Source organism: Diceros bicornis, chromosome 35 (assembly GCF_020826845.1).
Source record: "Diceros bicornis minor isolate mBicDic1 chromosome 35, mDicBic1.mat.cur, whole genome shotgun sequence".
In the NCBI taxonomy this organism is placed as follows: domain Eukaryota; kingdom Metazoa; phylum Chordata; class Mammalia; order Perissodactyla; family Rhinocerotidae; genus Diceros; species Diceros bicornis.
The window spans coordinates 23,664,608-23,687,321 of record NC_080774.1 but is presented as its reverse complement, the minus strand read 5'-3'; the positions used below and the strand labels follow the sequence as shown (position 1 = coordinate 23,687,321).

At 36.6% G+C, this 22,714-nt stretch overlaps 1 protein-coding gene and 1 pseudogene across 1 annotated transcript in view; both read right to left on the bottom strand.

The window, feature by feature from the left end:
• Nucleotides 1-22,714, bottom strand: part of HORMAD2 (HORMA domain containing 2) — a 75,398-nt gene that overhangs the window by 13,653 nt on the left and 39,031 nt on the right. The gene's annotated exons all lie outside the window — the stretch shown is intronic.
• Nucleotides 16,519-17,152, bottom strand: LOC131398026 (Parkinson disease protein 7 homolog; annotated as a pseudogene).

The window sequence follows — 22,714 nt, the reverse complement described above, 5'->3', positions numbered from 1 at the left end:
GTAGTTTTTTAACTATCTGTGAGAATGTAGTCACATGTAACTTGTATAATTAAAGTTATATTAAAAACATGAAGTTCCATGTTAATTTTCTTATTAATTCTGTTAAAATTATGTCTTTTATTACTTGATATGTTTATAATCAACATATTTATTACTTCATTTCTTTGTTTCCCCTTATTTCCATTTTCCAATTTTTTCAATGTGACAAAAGTTTTATTATGAAACCATTTTTATTTGTGAGCTAGAAAGGTAATAGAAGAATTTGAAAACCTTAAAGTTTATTTTGCTTACCTTACAATTATAAGATATTCTAAAATATTATTAGATACTTTTCAATAGAAAACTGTCAGTTACTTTCCTACTTTCAAATGCCTGAGTAAGCAATGAATGTAAGTAATGAACTCTGTGGTAGCTAAGGGAAGACATATAAAATACATATAAACACACTCAGCACATACTTGAAGAAACTATAAAAATGAAAAAGTTGTTTCTTGGTTTGTGGCATGCAGGAGGAAACCTATAGGCAATGACATGATGGTGTTATTAGATGTACTAAACTTGACACAGGTTTGCTGATTCTTCAAAAAAGAGATGAGCAGATAATAGATACAGAATTGGAAATGTGATACCCTGCTTCTCATAGTTGCTATGTAGGTCATTTGTTTGAATCTAGGTCTCTATAAAGTGCTTCAGCAGGTGTTGAAAGGAACATAGTATAACTGTAAGTACAGAAATGACTATAGAGATCGGTCCCATAAAATATACAGAAAAGACCACTCTGATATGGAGACTGTCTGAGATAGAAGATCTCTATCAATGTGATATTCAAACCTTGGGTCATAACTGCCTACTCTCCCTGGCAGGAAGGAGAGGGCAAAGCAGACAACACTTAGCAACTCTGGCACCCCCTGAATAGTTCTTCCATACAAGGTGGAGACAAAGTGGCAAAGATACATTCACTAAGTCAGATTTTCACTTTAAATTGGCCCTAAGTTCACTTGAAGAGAAAAAGAAAAAGAAAATCCTAAAGAGAAGTAGTTGGGTGTTTAGAGTGAAAATAAGTTTTATATGAGGGGCAGACACCTAAACTTAATTTTTATTTTACTTTTCCAGGAAACAGTGAAACATTTTCAAAATTTCTAATTCAAAAGGAAAATAATCATACCTCTCTCACCAATCTACTTTTATTTTTAAATATATTGGAATCCTTTCCTATAATTAACAGAATTTTCTATGGCATCAATTTAGTTCAAGTCTAGTCATTTAATTGCCTGCTTCCTTTTTCGTTGTTTTATTTATCTATTTCAATAGCTAATACAGTCACATAGTATGAAATTCAAAAGGTAAAATAAAGGTATACAGTGAAAGTCTCCCTGCCATCCCAGAGCCACCTAACTCCCTCCCTAGAAGGCAACCTCTGTTACCAGTTTCTTGTACTGTTCTTCCAGAAACCGTCCTGTTTTCATTCTGAAATCAGCTGCACCACTAAAAAATTTAAACTGCTATAAAATTCCCAATATTATTCTCTTCAAATTGTTTTACTAAAGCTGGACCAGGCCTGGCCACAGTAAGAGTAAATGAGGAAGTGGAGGGCTGTGACCAAGTAACAGACCCATCTGCAGGGCCACTCCTAGTCTCATACAGCACGAAGGTGGACTTTCTTCCATTGCCTCCAGTTATCCTCCCATCTAGAGAATACATGTTTTCCTCCTGACTAATGGAAATGAAGGAGAACCAAAGAGTGGAAGGCTAAAAGAGGAGGGTCAGGAAAGCAGAGATTCAAGGTACCACACTAAGTGCTGTGGTGGTGATGAGAGCAGCAGGATGGCAAGGATGGGCAGCAGAGTGTTTCAAGGTAGTGAGGGACACCGATGTGTAAACAGTGAACTCTAACCAACATCCAACACTGGTAAGCTGCAGTAACAGCTAAATAAAGGTAAAAGCAGTATGCTGTAGAAATGTAGCGGAAGAAGGAGAATGGGGGGAGAGACTTCATACATTAGCCCAGGGCTGGTAGAGCACGTCTGACCAGCTTCTTCTCAAACTGCACACGTTTTTCCTGACTCATGAAAACCTAGAGCTGGGAGAAAGCCAGACCAGTGTGCTGAAGCTCAGTCAGTAGAGAAGTCTTTTGGAACCAATATGGAGAGGAAAAACTAAGAACTTTGCACACACAAAAAAACATAAGGAACAATAATAAAAGGCCTACGGCAGTTCACAGCTGATCTTCAGTTGTGAAAAACTGAAGAGAAAAAACATGAGCATTTTCAAAAGCTTTGTTAGTTAAGATCAGGACTGTCAGGCATTGCTCACCTCCAAGGGTCACCATTCACCTTGTTGTCTGTGTTTTTAGGTATCCCTGGAAATTGTACAATGCACAATCAACACAACCATGCATGGCAACCCAGCTAGGGCAAACATCAGTTTTTTGACTACCACTTTCTAAGTTTCCCCATCGCTAAATTTTTACTCGGGATACAGGGTACTCCCCTTGGCTGCTATTTCCTATGACAAGAAAAAAACAAACATTTAGAATGTTATGAATATATTTTCTTAAAAACTCACAGTTGTTGAGTATAAACTGCAGCATAGCTATGCTACAGAATATGGCTAGATTATATATCTAAAGTATGACATACTGTACATATTTTCCAACCTATAAAGATTTTCCATGATGGGGTAGGGCTGCTCAGTTTCAAATTAAACACTATTTATTTAGAAATGTAGGACTATTTCAAATCAGGCTGGGCCAGAAAGCAGAGTGGAGTAGTATTATTGTTTCAGGGCATCTGGCACATTTTTACTCTGAGGCTTTCAGAATTTAATGGTTAAAAGTTGAAAGTTTCTCCTTGTTTTAGAGGAGTTTTTCTCATTTTTCCCCAGTATCTCTCTTTTCACTGACATTATCTAATTCAGCAATGTACAGATATCCACCGATTCGGAAAACAACATGACAGTGGGTCATATAAAGGAATTAAAAAATGAGATGTGAAACTGATTTTTGTGAGTGTTTAAAGTTATACCATTGTAGTTCACAATTCCTGGTTCTGATATTCCTGATTAGGAAGTGTTTAAGTGAAATCTAGAAACATTTGTCATCATTAGATATGGCTATGTTTTGTTCTCTTCTCTATGCTTTGCATTAATTGTTCAGTATGCAGTAACCAATCTTTTTTAAGTTTTTTTTTTTTTGCTTTGTGGGTATTGAGCTAATTCCTGGTGGTTTTTTGAATTTACCCACATTTTCCCTTTTTGTGGAAATATTTACACCGGGGATTTCCACTAAGGGAATTAGAGTTAATTGAGCTCTTTTTTTTTTGTGATATAGCAGCTGAGGCCATATTTCTATTAGTGCTTTTTTTTCTTGCCCTGCTCTAAGAGAGTGTTTCCATGCACATAAGACTTCATCTAACAGGTTTTCATGGAATATTACATATGTAAAATAAGACCAAGTATTTGAAAATGTTTGCACAATATGTGGTACATGTTAATCACTCAGTAACAACTGGTTATATCTAGTTGAACATTACCCGATTTTGGTGAATTTGTGGTTGCTATAAATGAAATGTGCCCTGAGCTGGCATGGGGATTAAAAAAAAAATCTAACTTATCTTGGGGTATGAGAAGTATAAGGGATCTCTGAGTGATAAGTGAGATTACATATTCAATAACAAAGTCTTTCACTTCAAATTTCAGCTACAATCTAGTGTTCCTGTAAATGCAACAGTGGAAGATGAACTACATATGCTTGGAAATGCTTAACTTAAAATGAAGACAGAAAAGAGGAGCGTAGAAGCTAGAGACACTGAAAATTGAAATGCACACAAACTGAGACATCCTTTCAAATCCCACCCACGAAGCGATGAATAAGCTTGAAAAAGTATTCATCTGTTTTTTTTTCATGGTATAGCGCACAGACTGAGAACCAGGGGGCTGGGTTTCATCACTGACTTGCAAGTTTCCATCACAGTAAAAAAAAAAGGGAGGGGGATAATATTTGCCATATACCAAACAGCGATGCTTTGAGGATTAATGACATAATGTCTGTAAAGAGGTCGGAGCTCCGTGGAAAAAAGTCACTACATAAATATAAAGTAGCATTAATATTTAGGCTTAGTCCACAATGTGAGAACTGCTTTCTTTGGTTCATGAGGTCATCAGCAGTTTTGTAAAATGTGCTCAAACACCCACAGAGGAGCCTTGTTAGCTTCCTTGTAAGTGGACTGTAAAGCTAATCTGACCCACCTGGTCGGAGCAGTCATGGAGTCCCTGTTCTATTTTCATGGTCTCTGAGAGGATATAGATGGAGATGCTTGACTCCCTAAAGGAATGAGACATGGCCAAGAGAGCACTTTAACAGCATTTAGGGCTTCCCAGGAATGCAGTGGGAGTTTGGGAATGTTTTGGCTTAGAATTAAACAAAAGTGCAGTCATATCATATCTTGATTTAGAAGAAAGGCTAAATTTGCCTTTCTCAGACAAAGAAAATTTGGAGTAAGTGTAGGAACGAGAAAGCTACTTCTTGGAATGGTTAGTTGATATCTTTAAAGGATTTGGACACAAACTTGGGTATTTTTGTCCTGGGAAAGTTGTAGTCTCCAGGAGTTGTAGTCTGTTTGATGGCAACATCCTGACTCCCCGTCAGAGCTTCATCTCCGTGAAACGGTTATCAAGGGCAATCTTGCAGAGGTTTTAGTTCTAAAGTTTCAAAGGATAATCAATTCGGTATAGACGTTGCCTTGCAAAGTCTTGTGGTATAACTGAATGACAGTAATGTTATTGTGACAAAATATTTGCATTTCTCAGTTTTAAAAGATAAAATTAATTTTGATTCAAGGGCCTCAGGCATCAGAAACCACCTCTTCAAAATGTAAGGTTAATGAACTTATCATAAGCATTAGTGTTTAATAGTGATCTGAAACTGTGTCCTAATACCAAAACATTTGAACAAAAGATGGAAAAAATGTGAGGGAATCTTTCTTTTGTATCTGGATGTCTTGTTTTTACATTGCTCTAGATTGAGTGTTCTTTGAGAAATGATTTGGTTTCTTGTTCACTGATTGCTATGGTATTTCAGACTGATTGATATTGATAATATATGCTTTTTTAGGGGAAAGGGAACAGAAATGTTACAGCCATCTCAACTTGTAGTCAAATCTACACTAACTAGAAAGCATTTTCTAAATAAAATATTGACCTTAGCCCTTCTCTCTCTTCCCATCCCTTGATGAACAGTTCAGTCCTAACACCAGTGTTATGTGTGGCAGAGCAAGTTAGGCGTCTGCACGGAAGGGTGTCAGAGTCTGAGAAGAATGAGGAGGGCATCCATGTGGAGGACAGGACTGGCGTGAGGAGTCAGAGCCTGAATGGAGTGAAGAGGGCCTCACAAGTATGGGTGATCCATAGTGGGGTGTCAGAGCCCCAGCAGGGTGAGGAGGGCATCACATCTATGTGGGGAAAAGATCCAAGGCAAGAGAGTCAGAGCCCTAGAGGAGTGAGATGGGTATCATATGTGTGTATGGAAGGTGGCAAGGATGGGAATTTGGTTACATTTGAGGGGACTGATAAAATAAGTAAATATGTTAAGTATAATGGGAGCCAGGTTTCTCAGTGATAGAGAAAGAAATTACAAACATGGAAAGTGAGAAAACTAGAATGACCTCTGGATGGAATTGACGGTATAGGTGTGAACTCATGGATTTCCATATAGAGACATAAATATAGATGTATATGTGTGTATGTGTGTGTGTGCATATATTCAGACATATGTTCTCTAGATCTGTCCACTGAGAAAGCCCACATCTTGGCTGCTAAAAGGAACCACTAAAAACCAGGGGTTCTTGGAGAAATGGCTGATTCCGGTACTGGGACGAGGAAAGTACAAGATGAGCCTGGAACAGCTTATTGTGCCAGAATGTAAGAAAATACTCCAAGAAGTAAGGGGACATGTCAAAGAACACAGAAGCCAACCTGAAGGGGTTACCACTGGCAAAATCTGAGACAATGAGAGCATCAAAATAAATAATGATAGTAATGGATAAAATAAGCACTCATGAGTCTATATTGATATAAATAAATAATGAATAAATGGGAGGTTTGAGGAGAAACAGGATAATTTACATAGTTTCAAATTACTTCCCTACAAACTACTTATTAATTACAAAGGAAGAGAATAACTTTATAGTAGAAAAGTCTGACAGAAACTACCTTAATCAAGTGACCAAAATAAACATCATCAGTACTGGGACAGATCAAAATCATGTGTCACTTGACAGGAAGCAATGAGTACTCGACACCACTTCTGTGGCATTCTTGAAAAAAATGCATACCCTGAAATCTAATCATGAGGAAACTTCAGACAAACCCAAATTGAAGGACATTCTATAACATAACTGGCCTATTCTGTAAAAACATGTCAAGGTCATGAAAGTCAAGGCAATACTGAGGAACTGTTCCAAGCCAAAGGAGGCTCAAGAAATTTAACAACTAAATGCAACACGTGATCTAACCTGAATCCTTTTGCTTTAATGGACATTATTGGCACAACTGGCAAAACTTGAATGGAGTCTGAGGGTTAGTTGATAGTAACGTGTCAAAGTTAATTTCCTAGTTTTCTTGGTTGTATTGTGATTGTGTAGGAGAATGTCCATGCTTCTAGGAATTGCATACTATAGTATTCAGGAGTGATGAAGCAACTGGTTCAGAAAAAACATTGTTTTTGTTGTACTTACAGCTTTTCTATAAGTTAGAGAGTGTCTCAAAATAAACATAAATTTATACAAAATATTATTTTAGAAAAAGAGATTGTAAATTTTCTGTTTTTTCCCCTTGATATAATATAGATTTTACTGGCAAATACTGTAGAAACTAAAGACATTTATTCTGTTCAAACTTTTCTAGTGATTATTTTGAAATGTGTCCACGTGTGAGTGAGGTGTCAATAAGCTTGGCTTGTTTTAGAAACAGAAAGAAGGTCAAAGAAGCTGGAGATGAAGGAGCGAGGAGAAATTGGCAGGAGCTAACGTCAGAGCCTTGGGCTAGAGTAGATCAGGTATGGCCTTGCAGGCCGTGAAAAGTGAAGTGACACGAGTAGATTCATATCTTTAAAAGATGATTCTGGATGCTTTGTGTCAAATAAACTATGCAAGAGCAAAAGTGAAAGCAGGGAGACCACTGCAGGGGTACTGTTTACTTGGGCCAGAGGGGTAGCAATAAGATAGTGAGAAGTGGTCAGGTTCGAAATGTATTTTGAAAGGACAGCTCACTGGACTTGCTGATGTACTGGATGTAGGTTATGAGGGAGAGGAATCAAGGATGGCTCCTAGGGTTTTAGTTAGAGCAACTGGGTAAATGATGGTGTCATTTACTGAGACGGGAAAGACTGAGGAAGTGACTAATGATAGGAAAATAATACGAATCATGTATTGGACAGTGGAGTGGTGAGATGAACACCTGATTAAAGTGGGTTAAAGAGAACAGAAAGCAGGGAAGTGAACACAGCAAGCATAGACATTCTCTTGCAAGATGGATATGATTTGGATCAATGGAAAGAAGAAAGGCATTCCAGGCAAAAGAAAGTATATTTGTTAAGATATGGAGGCAGAAATGAACTTGGCTTGTTCTTGTGACAGTGAGGAGACTGACCTAACTCAAGGAAGGGGAACATGTTGGGTAATAGTGGGAAATAAGACAGGTAATGTGGAGCCAGATCATAAGCAGCCTGAAAGCCAGGTAGAGGTGTTTAGACTTGATGTAGTGGGAAATAGGAGTCATGAGATATTTTGATTAGGGAAGTGATATGATGAAATAAAGAAGATTAGACTGGCAGCGGTATTTGGGATAGAGCAGGAGGCTGTGGGAGAGCCTGGAGGCTGTGGCAGTTAATTCAAATGCAAAAGGATAAAGGCCTGGACTCAAGTTTTGGCAGTAAGAACAGACTGGAAAGGGAAGGCTTGAGGGAATTTTGACACCTGACTAAATAAGGAGAATGATTTCAAGATTCTGAATTTAAGACATTGAGAGGATAAGGTGATGCTGAGAGGCAGGGAAGCTGGGTAGGGAAAGTTGTTCTGGGTATGGAAGGGGGAGGGCACTGGTGAATAAAATGATGAGCATGCTAGATTTGACATGACAGTGGGACATCAAAGTGGAAATGCCCAATAGAAGGTTAAAGACATAGAACTAGAGCTCTGGGGCAAAGTCAAGGCTCAAGATAAGAGTTGGGGAGTCAACAGCATACATGTGATGCTTAAAGCCCTGAGAATGGATGAATCCTCCAAAAGAAAGTACATAGAGCTTGAAGAGTATACGGTCAGAGACCTTGGAGATGTTGAGGTTTGTCTACAATTAGAGGTGGGAGGAGAAACAAAAGTGACAGAGAAAAATGGATGACACGTCAGACAGATGGAAGGACAATGAGAACAATATAGTATCATAGAAATAAAAAGGAACATTTAAAAGAGAGTATATAGTAAACATCATAAAGTAGGTCAAGAAGAATGAAAAAAGGAGTAAAGACTGTAAGATCTATCAATTTAAAAGGCATTGTTTATTTTGAAGAGACTAGTTAAGAACGTGAAGATGAGTGAAGAAGGCAGCTTTCCAAGTCAAAGAGCAGTGAGGAGGGATGTGGTAAACAGAAAGCATCTTGTAAGAAATTTGGTAAAGAAAGGAAGGAAGCAGCACAGTAACTAGAGGAGTAATCAGGATCACATGACAGCTTTTTCTACCTAACGTTTAGACCAACTCAAATTTTCCTCCTCTCCTTCTACTCCGAGAATTTCAAAGACTTGCTTTTGAACAAAGTCAGGATTATGACACAAAGCATCCAAAACCAAGTGGAGGAATTTGATCTCTCTGTATGTTCTTACAAATTAATAGGAAAGTATCTTTGTCAACTTTCAAACTACGTTTTACCAATATTTTTGTCCTAAATTGAGACTACAGATATTCTGGCAGGCTCTGAAAAGATACAGTATGAGGAGAGATAAAAACATGCAAATATTTTTAGATAATGTCATTATTATATTTAGTGGCCCTCTACCCAGCTGAAGTGTTTATTTTCAAATGGGAGACTACAAGCTAATATTCTCTCCTGGACGATTTAGGCTTAAATTCTTTAAATATAATATTGTCGTATTTTGATAGTATTATGAAGTGTTTTTCATGTTAAAATTATTAAGCAATACTTTAACAATTCTCATAAATCCTGTACAAATCAAGTAATATTATTTTTATTCTTCAGACCAAAATTCTTAAAGAAAAAAATGCATTGCTTTTCCTATAAACTAATTCTTGACACATTTATTTTTTTAGAAATATATTTACTGATTTCTGGGTAAAGATGGGTAGATTGACACACACATTTATTTAGCTTCCTCCTCAAACCCTACTAGAATGACAGTAAAGAGATTTGTTTAAAGAGCAGAAACTCAAAAGGACAGAAAAAAATAAGAGAAAAGACAACAGCAGTAAAATTTTGGGAGCTAGAAAGCATATGGATGACAGGTAAGTAAGGTAGAGACCCAAGAAACTTAAACTAGCAGTGGAGCAAACCAAGGACCATCCAAATGTACATCATTCTAAGGAATTTCCAGCCTCAGGTATTTTTAGAAGAGGGGATAAAGAGGGTGGGTAGAGGAGATAAAATAAGACAAAACTGAAAGACATTTATAAAGCACTTGGAATCCTCAGATCCCTTCCCCAACTTTGCAGAACCAAACAGTTGCCCTTCACTCATCTGAGCATAAAATCAGAAGTTTATTCTCTGGAGCAGGTGGTAGAGGTCTTTGGATAGTGGGATACAAAGCACAGTTGAGGCAGAGTTATGGTACCAGAACTGAGGAATTAAGTGAAACTATGCATACAGAATGTGAAGACCCTCAGCCCTCTGTCTCTAGTTAGCTCCTAAAACACTGGTGGCCAACCTAGACTCTGAGGAAACTGACCAAGAAGAAAGATTTAAAAATACAGGTATTGAGAATTCCCCCAAAGGCCTGACCAGATCATTCTACAATAAAGCCCACAATCACAATCATCCACAAGCTCAGAGCTTTCTAGTCCCGTCACGCTTAAATATGAGCAGACAACCAAGGACTACCAGCCATCTTCGAACTTCTGAGGAGAGAGAGGTAAGAGAAGTAGACAGGTGTAGAGGAGGAAACAGCAAACAGAGGGAACAAACACAGATATACAGAGAGAAGAAATCTATCTAGAGGTAATTAATACCCTTTGAGATAAAAGACAATTCTGTAATCATGAACAAGAATAGGATGCCATAGCAAGGAACGTTCAGAGAACAACAACAAAAGGCTCTTGGAAATGAAAATACAATCGCACAAATGAAAACTCAATAGAAGAGTAGAATTATGTTGAAGAGTTATTCACAAGAGCAGAACAAAAGCACAAAGACAAGGAAAATTGGAGAGAAAAGATTTTTTAAAATAGAAGTACCTGTACAGGAGGTCTACTCTCTAAATATTAGGAGATCCAGAAAGAAAGAACAGAGAAATTTGAGGGGACATAATTTTCATCAAGGAAATAATTCAAGAAAATTTCCCAGAACTGAAGCAATACCTGAATTACCAGATTCATATGGGCCACTGAATGACAAGTGCAAATAATGAATGAAAATAGACCTACATCAAGGCACAACACGATGAAATTTCAGAAACCTGAGGAAAAAAGCTTCCAGACAGGAAAAAACAGATAATATACAAAAACTCAGAATCAAAATGGCTTGGAAATTCTTAATAGCAACACTGGAAGCTAGAAGACAAAGGAATAATGCCTCAAAATTATCGTAAAAAATAATTGTCCTCCTAGATTTTTATTTCCAGTCAAACTCTCAATCAAATGTAAGGGTAGAATAATGATATTTTTAGGGCATGTAAGATCTCAAAAACTTACCTCCCATCAACTCTCTCTAAGGAAGTTACCAAAGGATGTACTCCACCAAAAAGAGGGTGCAAACCAAGAATAGGAAACAGGAGATCTAACATAGGAGAGGCAAAGAATTCCCCGGAAATTGGTGAAGGGAGATTTCAGGATGAGAGTCAGGCACCTGGCAGAGAAAGCAATCATCCAGATTTGGTCAAAGTGGAAAAGCTCCAGGAGTAATTTCTCAGTGAGGATGAAATAGTTGTTTATGAATATTGGACAGGAAATTTAGACCAGCACTGTCCATTAGATCTTTCTGTGATGATGAAAATGTTCTATAGCTGCACTGTCCAATAGAGTAGTCACTATCCAGAGCACCTGAAATATGGCTAGTGTGACTGAGGAACTGAACTTCTCACTTATTTTAATTAAAATTAATTTAAACTTTAATAGCCACGTGTGGTTAGTGGCTACCATTTTGGACAGTGCAGGTTTAGATAATCAGCAGAAAGTTTGGAGCTGAATTAGGAATAAGTATAGAGAAAACTAAGCAAATGAAGAACAATTGTTAACTGTAGGGAAAACAAAAACATGCAAGAAAGGAAAAGGAATCATGGCTTACTATATAACTCAGCTCTGTATAGAATTATATAGTTATAATAATATAAGCACAAATTACTGACATAACCCAAACCATATTATATATTGGGAGGCTATTAGGTGGCTTGTTTATTTTACCTTCATTTACTAAAAAAGTACAAATATTTTCTCCAGATCAATAATATTATTTCTCTAATATGTTCTTAATGGCTAGATAGGGCTTCATTTTATTGGTATAACAAAATTGAACCAATCCTTCATTGAGGGACATTTAGGGTGTTTCCAATTTAGGACAATTATCAACAGGGCTTTAATGATTAGCACTGTGGATCACTGCTTTTTAAACTTTAACTGCAATGAGGCAAAATTTACATACTATTGTATGTACTACTGCATCTATTTTAAGGGTATATTTCTATGAGCTTTGATAAATATATATATCCTTGTAACCACCACTACAATCAAGATAGAGGACATTTCATCGCCACAAAAAGTTTCCTTATGCCTCTTTGCACTAAATCCCCACCCAACCCACCCCTAGGCAAACACCAATTTGTTTTCTATCATTACAGATTAATTTTGCTTCTAGCATTTCACAACAACTAAATTATACAGTATGTACTCTTGTCTGACTTTTAAAAATTCATTCACAGTTTTGCATGCATTAGCTGTTTGTTCTTGTTTATTGCTAGTAATAATTCCTTGTACAAAGACACCACAAGTTGCTTATCCCGTCACCTGTTGACAGGCACTTTAGGTTACATCCAGTATGGAGCTATTATGAATAAAGCTGCTATGAACATTTGCGTATAAGTCTTTTTGTGATTATATGTTTTCATTTCTCTTGGGTAAATACTTAGGAGTAAAACTGCTGCACCATGTAGTATGTGTATGTTTATAGGAAATTGACAAAATGTTTTCCAAAGTGGTTGTACGATTTTACATACCCACTAGCAAAGTATGAAAATTCCAAAAGCTTTACATCATTGACAACACTTGGCAGCATCAATAATTTTCATTTTAGTCATTCTTGTGAATGTGTACTAGTATCTCATTTTGGTTTTAATTTGCATTTCCCTGATGACTAATGACATTGAGCATCTTTTCATATGTATATTTGGCCACTGGTACATATTTTTTGTGAGGTGTCTGTTCAAATTCCTGAACATGTTTTAAAATGGGGCTGTCTTCTTATTATTGAGTTGTAAATAATCTGTATACATTAAAATTATATATTCTGAATACAAGTTCTTTGTCAGATGTATGTACCAAGAATATTTTCTCCCAGTCTTTGGCTTGCTTTTTCATTTTCTTAACAATGTCTTTGGAAGAAAAGTTTTTAATTTTGATGAAGTCCAATTTATCAATATCTTGTCTTTTATGGTTAGTGCTTTTAGGGAATGAAGTCCAATTTATCAATATCTTTTCTTTTATGGGTAGTGCTTTTAGGGAACTGCCTAAGAAATCTTTGCTGAAAATTTTGTTTCCTTCTAGAAGTTTTATAGTTTTAGCTCTTACATTTAGGTCCTTACTCTATTTTGAGTTTATCTTGTGTGTGATGTGAGGTAACGATTAAGGTTGATTTTTCCCACATGGGTATCCAATTGTTTCAGTACCATTTGTCAAAAAGGCTATCTTTTACCTTTAAAAAAAATCAATAGGTTATATATATATATGGGTATACTTCTGAACTCTGCATTCTGTTCCATTGATTTATATGTCTATCTTTACCACAATGTCACCCTATCTTGTTTACTGTACTTTTACAGTCTTGATATCTGATAGAGTAAGTTCTCCAATTTTGTTCTTTTTCAAAAGTTTTATAGCTTTTCGAGGCCCTTTGCATTTCCACTTAAATTTTAGAGCCAGCTTATCAATTTCTACAAAAGAGGCCTGTGGAGTTTTGACTGGGATTGCATTGAATGTACAGATCAACTTGGGGAGAAGTGACATCTTAATCAAGTCTTCCAATCCATGAATGCAGTAAATCTTTGCATTTATTTAGATTTTATTTAATTTCTCTCAGTAATTTTTATAGTTTTTATTGTATAGGTCATTGCATACGTCATAAATTTAGCTCTAAGTATTTTATGAATTTTTATGCTACTGTAAATGGTATTTTTAAATCTAATTCTCCAATTGTTCATTGGCAGTATAGAGAAATACATTAGGTTTTTCTGTATTGACTCTGTGTGACCTTGTAAAATTCATGCATTAGTTCTGGTAGTGTCTTTCTTGCAGATTTCTTAAGATCGTCTATGTACACAATCACATCATTTTCAAAGAAACTCCGTTTTACTTCTTCCTTTCCAATCTGTATGCCTTTTATTTCTTATTTTTACCTTAATTCGCTGACTAGGACTTCTAGTACAACATTGAATAGAAGTGTAAGAGTTAATATCCTGTCTTATTCCCTATCTTAGGTGCAAAGTGTTTAGTCTTTCACCGTTAAGTATGATGCTACCTTTAGGTTCTTTGTAGATGTCTTTTATAAAGTTGAGGAAGTTCTCTTCTTTTTTTTTTTTTTTTATAATTTTATTTATTTTTTTTCCCCCAAAGCCCCAGTAGATAATTGTATGTCATAGCTGCACATCCTTCTAGTTGCGGTATGTGGGACACGGCCTCAGCGTGGCCGGAGAAGCGGTGTGTCGGTGCGCGCCCGGGATCTAAACCCAGGCCACCAGCAGCGGAGCATGTGCACCTAACCGCTAAGCCACGGGGCCGGCCCGAGGAAGTTCCCTTCTACTCCTTGTTTTCCAAAAGTTTCTTTTTTAAAAATTACAAAGGGATGTTGAATTTTGTCAAATACTTTTTCTGCATCTATAGAGGTGATCATGTGGTTTTTCTCCTTTATTCTGTTAAGATGGTGAGTTACACTGATTTTTAAATCTTAAACCAACCTTGCATTCCTGGTGTAAACCCCATTTAGTCATGATGCACTATCCTTTCCGTATATTGCTGGACTCGATTTGCTAGTATTTTGTTAAGGACATTTGCATCTACAGTCATGAGGGACATTGGTTGGTCCAGAGTTTTCTTTTCTTGTAATGTCTTTGTCTGGTTTTAGTAACAGGATAATGCTGGCCTCATAAAATGAGTTGTGAAGACTTTTCCTCTGTATTCTTGAAGAATTTCTTTAAGATTAGCATTATTTCTTCCTTAACTGATAGAATTCACCAGTGAAGCCATCTAGTCTGGAATTTCCTTTGTGTGAAGTCTTTTAATTATGAATTCACTTCCTTTAAACAATATAGGATTATTAAGTTTATCTATTTCTCCATGTGTCAGTTTGGTGATTTATGTCTTTCCAGGAATGTGTCTATTTCATCTAAGTTGTTAAATTGATCAGAATACAGTTTTCACAATATTCTTTTATTTTGTTTTTAATGTCTATGGGATTTGTAGCAATATCCTATCTCTGATGCCTGATATTAGTGATTTGTGTCCCCTCTCTTTATTTCTTAACCAGTCTGGCTAGAGCTACCAATTTTATTGATATTGTCAATATTTTGCAAATTTGTGTATAGTTTCCAGATATCACACTGTTATTCATTTCTAATATAATTCCACTCTGATCACAGAAATACTCTGCATGATTACAATCCTTTTAAACTTATTGAAACTTGTTTTATGACCCAGCATAACGGTCTAACTTGGTGAATGTTCTACAAACACTTGAAAAGAATATGCATTCTGTAGTTATCGAATGGAGTGTTTTATAAGGCTAATGAGGTCAAATTGATTGTGATCAAATTGATTAAGTCTTCTATATCCTTACTGACTTTCTATCTATTTGTTCTATGATTGAGAGAGGAGTGCTGAAATCTTCAACTATAATTGTTGATTTGTTGATTTCTCCTCTAGTTCTGTCAGGTTTTGATTCACGTATTTTGAAGCTCTGTTATTAACTGAATATAAATTTAAAATGGACACCTTTATTATTTTTTAATAACCCTCTTTATCTCTGGTAATATTCCTTATCCTAAAGTCTGCTTTGTCTGATATTAATATTGTCATTCCAGCTTTCTTACAAGTAGTCTTTGTGTGGTATATCTCTTTCCATCATTTTACTTTTAACTTATCTGGCTCTTTATATTTAAAACCTGTTTTTTGTAAATAGCATATGTTTATTCATTTGACAGTCTCTGCCTCTTAATTGAAGTGTTTATACCTCTTACTTTTAATTGAATTATCTATATGATTTTAATTAGATTATCTATAAGTCTACCATCTTTCTATCTGTTCCTATTTGTCCCCTCTGTTCTTAATTCCTTTTTTCCTGCCTTTTTTTGGATTCAATATTTTTCTAATATTCCATTTTATCTTGTCTACTGACTTATTATACCACTTTTTAATGATTGCTTTAAGGGCTTATAAAATGCATATTTGACTTACAGAATTTACCTGCAAATAATATTATGCCACTTCATACACAATCTTATAACAACATACTCCCATTTCCTGCCTCTTGTCCTTTGTGCTATTGTTGTCATATATTTTGCTTCTACATATTGTCATTATTATCATTTTAAACAGTAAATTTTCTTTTCTTTTTTTTTTTTTTGCTAAATTCCCTGTTTATTCTGCAATCAAGGTTCAGAAATGTGGGGACACGACTGTAGGTTGAGGAATCTTTGTGTAGTTATCATTTCACAACTATACTTCATGAGGGCAGTGCTGATGGCTTCTCCACACACTAACCACCCATTTTTGTTTTAAAGTGAACACAGTGAAAATGGATTAAAATTGGCATATTTCAGGCCGGCCCCGTGGCTTAGTGGTTGGGTGTGCGCGCTCCACTGCTGGCAGCCTGGGGTTCAGATCCCGGGCGCACACCGACGCACTGCTTCTCCAGCCATGCTGGGGCCGCGTCCCACGTGCAGGAGCTGGCAGGATGTGCAACTATGACATACAACTATCTACTGGGGCTTTGGGGGAAAAAAAAAGGAGGAGGATTGGCGGTAGATGTTGGCTCGGAGCCGGTCTTCCTCAGCACAGGGAGGAGGATTGGCATAGATGTTAGCTCAGGGCTGATCTTCCTCACACACACAAAAAAAAATTGGCATATTTCTTGAACTCATTATCAAATATTTCTGCTCTAATCTTTAAGACAAGTGGAGCCTTCAGTTGACCAGTCATCTCCTTTCTGCTCAGCACCTCAATAATAGCAAGAGTAAACTCAAAGCTGATTCCAGGACCTCAGATTGTAAGGATCAGGCCATCCTTTTCTATACAATTCTTGGAGTAGCTGTAATGACTTCCAGTCACCTTTTTGTCTTTAGCAAGTGGATGTGTTGCAAATTTGCTTCCAAAACCTATTTCATGAGCCAACAGAGCTGTAGGACCTATACAGATAGGGGCTATAAGGCCCTCCCTAGTTTCTTGTTCCTTAAGTATCTCTTTCACAGCAGCAGACTCAAATAAATTATGTGCACCCAGATTATCTCCTGGCAGAACCACCACATTAAAAAATAAGGTCCTTCTTTTTTTTTGCATCTTCCAGACTGGTATCAGGACAGATGATAACATCTCGGCTATATTGTACTGGGTCTTTTCCAGCCAGACCCCCAATCTTGACCTTAATTCCAGCTCATCTCATGATATCTACAGGGATGACCATCTCCGTCTCCTCTGCTCCTTTAGCCAGGATGACCAGAGCTCTTTTTGAAGCCATTTTTATGTTGTATTTTTTAAAGACTGAACCTTGCCTTTCTTGCCACAGATGCGGCACCTTGGCCCATTCGGCTGCACTTCTGCAGTGGGGATGACTGAACTAGAACCTGACTAAATGGGGACGCATGCGAGCACGTGTCCTGTGCTGCCTGGCTCCATAAATTTTCTTTAAAGAAATTTAAAAACAAGATGCAAGCTCTTTTAATTTAACCACATATTTGTGTAGATCCAAGAATCCATCTCGTATCATTTTCCTTCAACTTGAAATTTTTCTTTTTCTTTTATATTTCTTATAGTTCAGGTCTATTAACAACAAATTCTTTCAGCTTTTGTTTGCCTAAAATGTCTTTCTTTCACTTTCATTTTAAAGGATATTTTTTCTGGGTATAGAATTCAAGGTCGAAAGTTTTTGTTTTTCAAGCACTTTAACCATGTTACTCCATTGTCTTCTGGCTTGCATTATTTCTGATGAAAGTGTGTTTATAATTCTCAACAAATTTTTAAAATTTACAGGCATTATAATTTCAACCCTCACACAATTTCTGTGATTATAATTACACATAGATTAGACTGCTTGATGTTGTCCCACAAGTCACTGAGGTGCTATTCTTTTTGTTTTGTTTTTCAGGGTTGTTTATTTTCTCTCTCTATGCTTCAGTTTGGACATTTTCTATTGCTCTATCTTCAAGTTCACTGATCTATTCTTTTGTAGCTTCTAATCTGCTGTTAAACCCATCTAGTGATATTTTAAAATTTCAGATATAGTACTTTTAAGCTGTACAGTCTATTTGCCCCCACTTTTAATACTTTTCATTTTTCTCCTCATTATGTTCATGTTCTTTAAATCCCCTCTTGAGTATATTTATCATAGCTTTTTTCCATTTGTTTTACTGTATTGTATGTATAACTTACATACAATAAAAATCATCGTTTTAGGTATATAGTTCTATGAGTTTTGACAAACATATATACAATAACAATATAAAACAGTTCCATCACTCCCTAAAACTCCACCATGCCCCTTTGTAGTCAAACCTCACACCCAGTTCCAGAACCTACTGATCTATTTTCTTTTCTTACAGTTTTGCCTTTACAAGAATGTTGTATAAGAGATCAATTTCCAGCATGTTAGTATGAGGAGCTCTGCAGATCTGATCCCCAGGAAAACTGATGAAAACTATTCAAAAAAATTAAAGTCTCTGGAATTGTCCTAAGGGCATAGAACAAATGAAGAAATCTCTATTCAAGAAAATTTACTAAAATTTGGTAAGAACAACAAAAGTCTGTGGTATTTGAACCAAAACCACTCCATTCACCCTCCCAGCTCAGTGAGACTCCATTCCGCTCCACTCTACTCCAGACTGGTGCAGCGAAGAACACACAGCTCCCTCTCCCTCTATTTCTCACTCAGAGGGCTACCTTTACGAGAGGAGCAGGACATCAGCATTTCTCACCCTGGTCCTAGCTACATATTGCTGAGGCTAAATTCTGTATCAGTAGAGCCAAGAGTTGGGGGCTCCCTTCTTCTACCCAGTCCCCACTGGTAAGACAGAGGTTCTACTTTGAGTGCAGCACTGCTGAGAATGACAGGCCCTTAATCACTCTTGTCCTGAATCATAAAACTGGTTCCATGCTGGCAGGGACAAGCTGAGACCTGAGTCTAATGCCCCTCCTCTACCTAGCACGCAGCTCCTAAAGTAGGAGTGTCACTCAGAGAGATGCATGCCATTGTCCCCACCCCCAGCTCCAGAGCTGTGACCCAGAGATTTTACCAGGGAGTAGAAGCAGGACATAAAACAGATAGCTCCTAATCTCTTCTAAAGTAGAGTGACTTTATTTGCAACAAAGCATGGATAAGTTTAGGGCTAAGGGTACTCTCAAATGTATTGGCGGTGTGTTGAAAGGCAATTGAGGATATAGACAGATTCATTGGAGATATAGGCTAAACTGTAGGCTGGCTAGTTTGCAGGAGAGAATCAGGAAAAGAGACAGCTAGGAGGAGCCCTCCAGAGATCAGAACAAATCTCAAACACTGACCTCAGAAACTATCCCTTCAAAGGAGCCCGAATTTGATTGGACTAGTCTCTAAAGCAATGTATGCCTGGAGCACTGTTGAAATCAATACAGCAATCACCAGCAATGAGTTGAGTTAACAGCTGAGTGTGGTCAGGGAAAGAGACAGTCAAAGAAAGCCCTGATAAAACCATCATCATCCCAGGGTGACTGTGAGCATACTCAAGCCTGTACTATCTGAGTAACAACATCAGAGGCTTAATACTACAGGGAAGAAATAGACTTTGCCAAAACTAAACAGTCACTAAACAAAGAAATAATAACAATAAGTCCCAGGGGGTGATGGAAGAACCAGAACCAGAGTTTCTATAATATATTATCTAAAATGTCAAGTTTTCAACAAAAAATTATGGGATGTGCAAAAAAAACAGGAAAGTATGACCCATACACCAGAAAAAAAGCAGATAACAGATAATGCCTGTGAGAGCAATCAGATATCAAACTTAACAAACACTTCAAAATATCCATTATAAATATGATCAAAGAATTAAAGGAAACCACAATTGAAGAAATAAATGAAGGTATGACGACAGTGCCACATCCAATAGAGAACATTGATAAAGAGATAGAAATTATAAAAAGTACCAAAGGGAAATCCTGGAATTGAAAAGTACAGTAACTGAAATGAAAAATTCACTATAGAGGTTCAGTAGAAGATTTGAATCAGCAGAAGAAAGACTTAGCAAACTTGAGAGAGATTGATAGAGATTATGCAATCCAAAAAAGAAAAGAACAGAGAAAAGAGAATGAAGAAAAATGACAAGCACCTGAGAGAAATGTAGGATACCATCAAGTGCACCAACATACACATAATGGGATACCAGAAAGAGAGAAGAGTGACAAAGAAATGTTTAAAGAAATAATGACTGAAACCATCCCAAATTTATTGAAAAACACTAATCTACACATTCAGGAAGCTCAACAAACTTCAAGTAAGATAAGTGCAGAGATCCATAAACAGACACATCGAAGTAAAAATCCTGAAAGCCAAAGACAAGGTGAAAATCTTAAAAGCAGCAAGAGAAAATGACTCATCATTTACAAGGGAACCCCAATAAGGCTAACAGCTGACTTCTCAGCAGAAACAATGGAGGCCAGTTAGGCAGTAGAATAACATTTTCAAAGCGCTCAAAGAAAAACTGTCAATCAAGAATTCCATATTAAGCAAAGCTATCTTTAAAAAACACAGATAAGGGGGCTGGCCCAGTGGTGTAGCGGTTAAATTCACACACTGCACTTCAGCAGCCCAGGGTTTGCAGGTTTGGATCCCGGGCGTGGACCTACACACCGCTCATCAAGCCATGCTGTGGCGGTATCCCACATACAAAGCGGAGTAAGATGGGTACGGATTTTAGCTCAGGGCTAATCTTCCTCAGCAAAAAGAGGAGGACTGGCAATGGATGTTAGCTCAGAGCCAGTCTTCCTCACAAAAAAAAAGAAAGAAAGAAAAAGATAAAATACAAACATTCCCAAATAACAAAAATTGAGAGAATTTGTTGCTAGCAGACCTGTCTTACAAGAAATACTAAAGAAAATGCTTCAGGTTGAAAGCAAGTGACCCCAGAGGATAATTCGAATTGACATGAAAAAACAAAGAGCACTGGTATTGGTAACTATGTCATTATGAAAGGCAATATCAATATTTTTTCTCCTTTCTTCTCTAACTGATTTAAAAAGCAATTGTATAGGGGCCGGCCCGGTGGCGAAAGCGGTTAAGTGAGCACACTCCGCTGCGGTGGCCCGGGGTTCATACATTTGGATCCCAGGCACGCACTGACGCACCGCTTGCTAAGCCATGCTGTGGCGGCATCCCATATAAAGTGGAGGAAGATGGGCACGGATGTTAGCCCAGGGCCAGTCTTCCTTGGCAAAAAAAGAGGAGGATTGGCAGATGTTAGCACAGGGCTGGTCTTTCACACAAAAAATAAATAAATAAATAAATAAATAAAAATAAAAAGCAATTGTATAAAATAATATTATATAATGTATTGTTCAATTTATAACACAGGGAAATATAATATATTTGCCAATAACAGCACAAAAGAGGTAAGTGAGAGCAAGCTGTATTGGGCTAAGGAAATGACTACAGATGGTAAAGTAATAATTATAACAATATATTATTGGGTTTGTAACACTAATAGACATCAGATCTATAACGATAATACCACAAAAAGGGGGAAAGGGAATAGAGCTATATGGGAGTAACATTGCTACATCTCCCTGGAATTAAACTAGCATAAATCTGAAGCTGATTCTAATGAGTTAAGACGTATATGATAAGCCATAGAGTATCCAATAAAATATATATATAGTGAAAAAAATCATTAAAGAAATTTAAATGCTTCACTAAAAATATTTACTCAGTGCAAAAGAAAGCAGGAGGAATAAAGGAACAAAAAAAGACATGAAACACATGGAAAACGACAAGTAAAATGGCAGTCATAAAACCAACTATATCAATAATATCAATGTGAACAGATTAAACAATCAAAAGGCAAAGATTTTTACTGGAGATGATAAGGGACATCTTATGATGATAAATGCATCAATCCATCAAGCAGATAAAATGATTATAAACATATATACATATGTACACCCAATAATAAAATAGAAAAATATATGAAGCAAAAACTGACAGAAATGAAGGGAGAAACAGGCAATTCAACAGTAACAGTTGGAGACTTAAATACCCCAATTTCAGTAATGAACAGGACAACTAGGCAGAAGATTAACAAGGAAATAAAAGACGTGAACAAGAGTATAAGCCAACTAGACCTAACAGACACCTATAGAACACTATATCCAATAACAGCAGAATATACATCCTTCTCGAGAGCACATGGTACATTCTCCAGCACAGACTACATGTTAAAGCATAAAACAAACCTTAATAAATGTAAAAGGATAAAAACTATAAAAAGTATGTTCTCTGACCACAATGGAATAAAATTAGAAATCAAGAACAGAATAAAATTGAGGGAAACCACAGATATGTGGAAATTAAACAACACACTCTTAAATAACCAATGGGTCAAAGAAGAAATCAAAAGAGAAATCAGAAAGTACTTTGAGATGAATAAAAATGAAGACACAACATAACCAAAATAACATAACGCTGTTAAAGAAGTGCTTAGAGGGAAATTTATAGGTGTAAATGCCTATATTAAGAAAGAAGAAAGATCTCAAATAAGCTAACCTTCTACCTTAAGACATTGGAAAAAAGAAGTGCAAACTAAATCTAAAACAAGCAGAAGAAAGGAAATAATAAAGATTATATTGGAAATTTATGAAATGGAGAATACAAAAACAATAAAGAAAATTGATGAATCCATAAGCTGGTTCTTTGAAAGATCAACAGAATTGACAAACTTTTAGCCAGATTGACCAAGAAAACAAGAGAGAAGACTCAACTTACTATAATCAGAAAAAAAAGAGGAAACATTACTACTGACTTTACAGAAATATGAGAAGTATTATAAAGGAATACTAT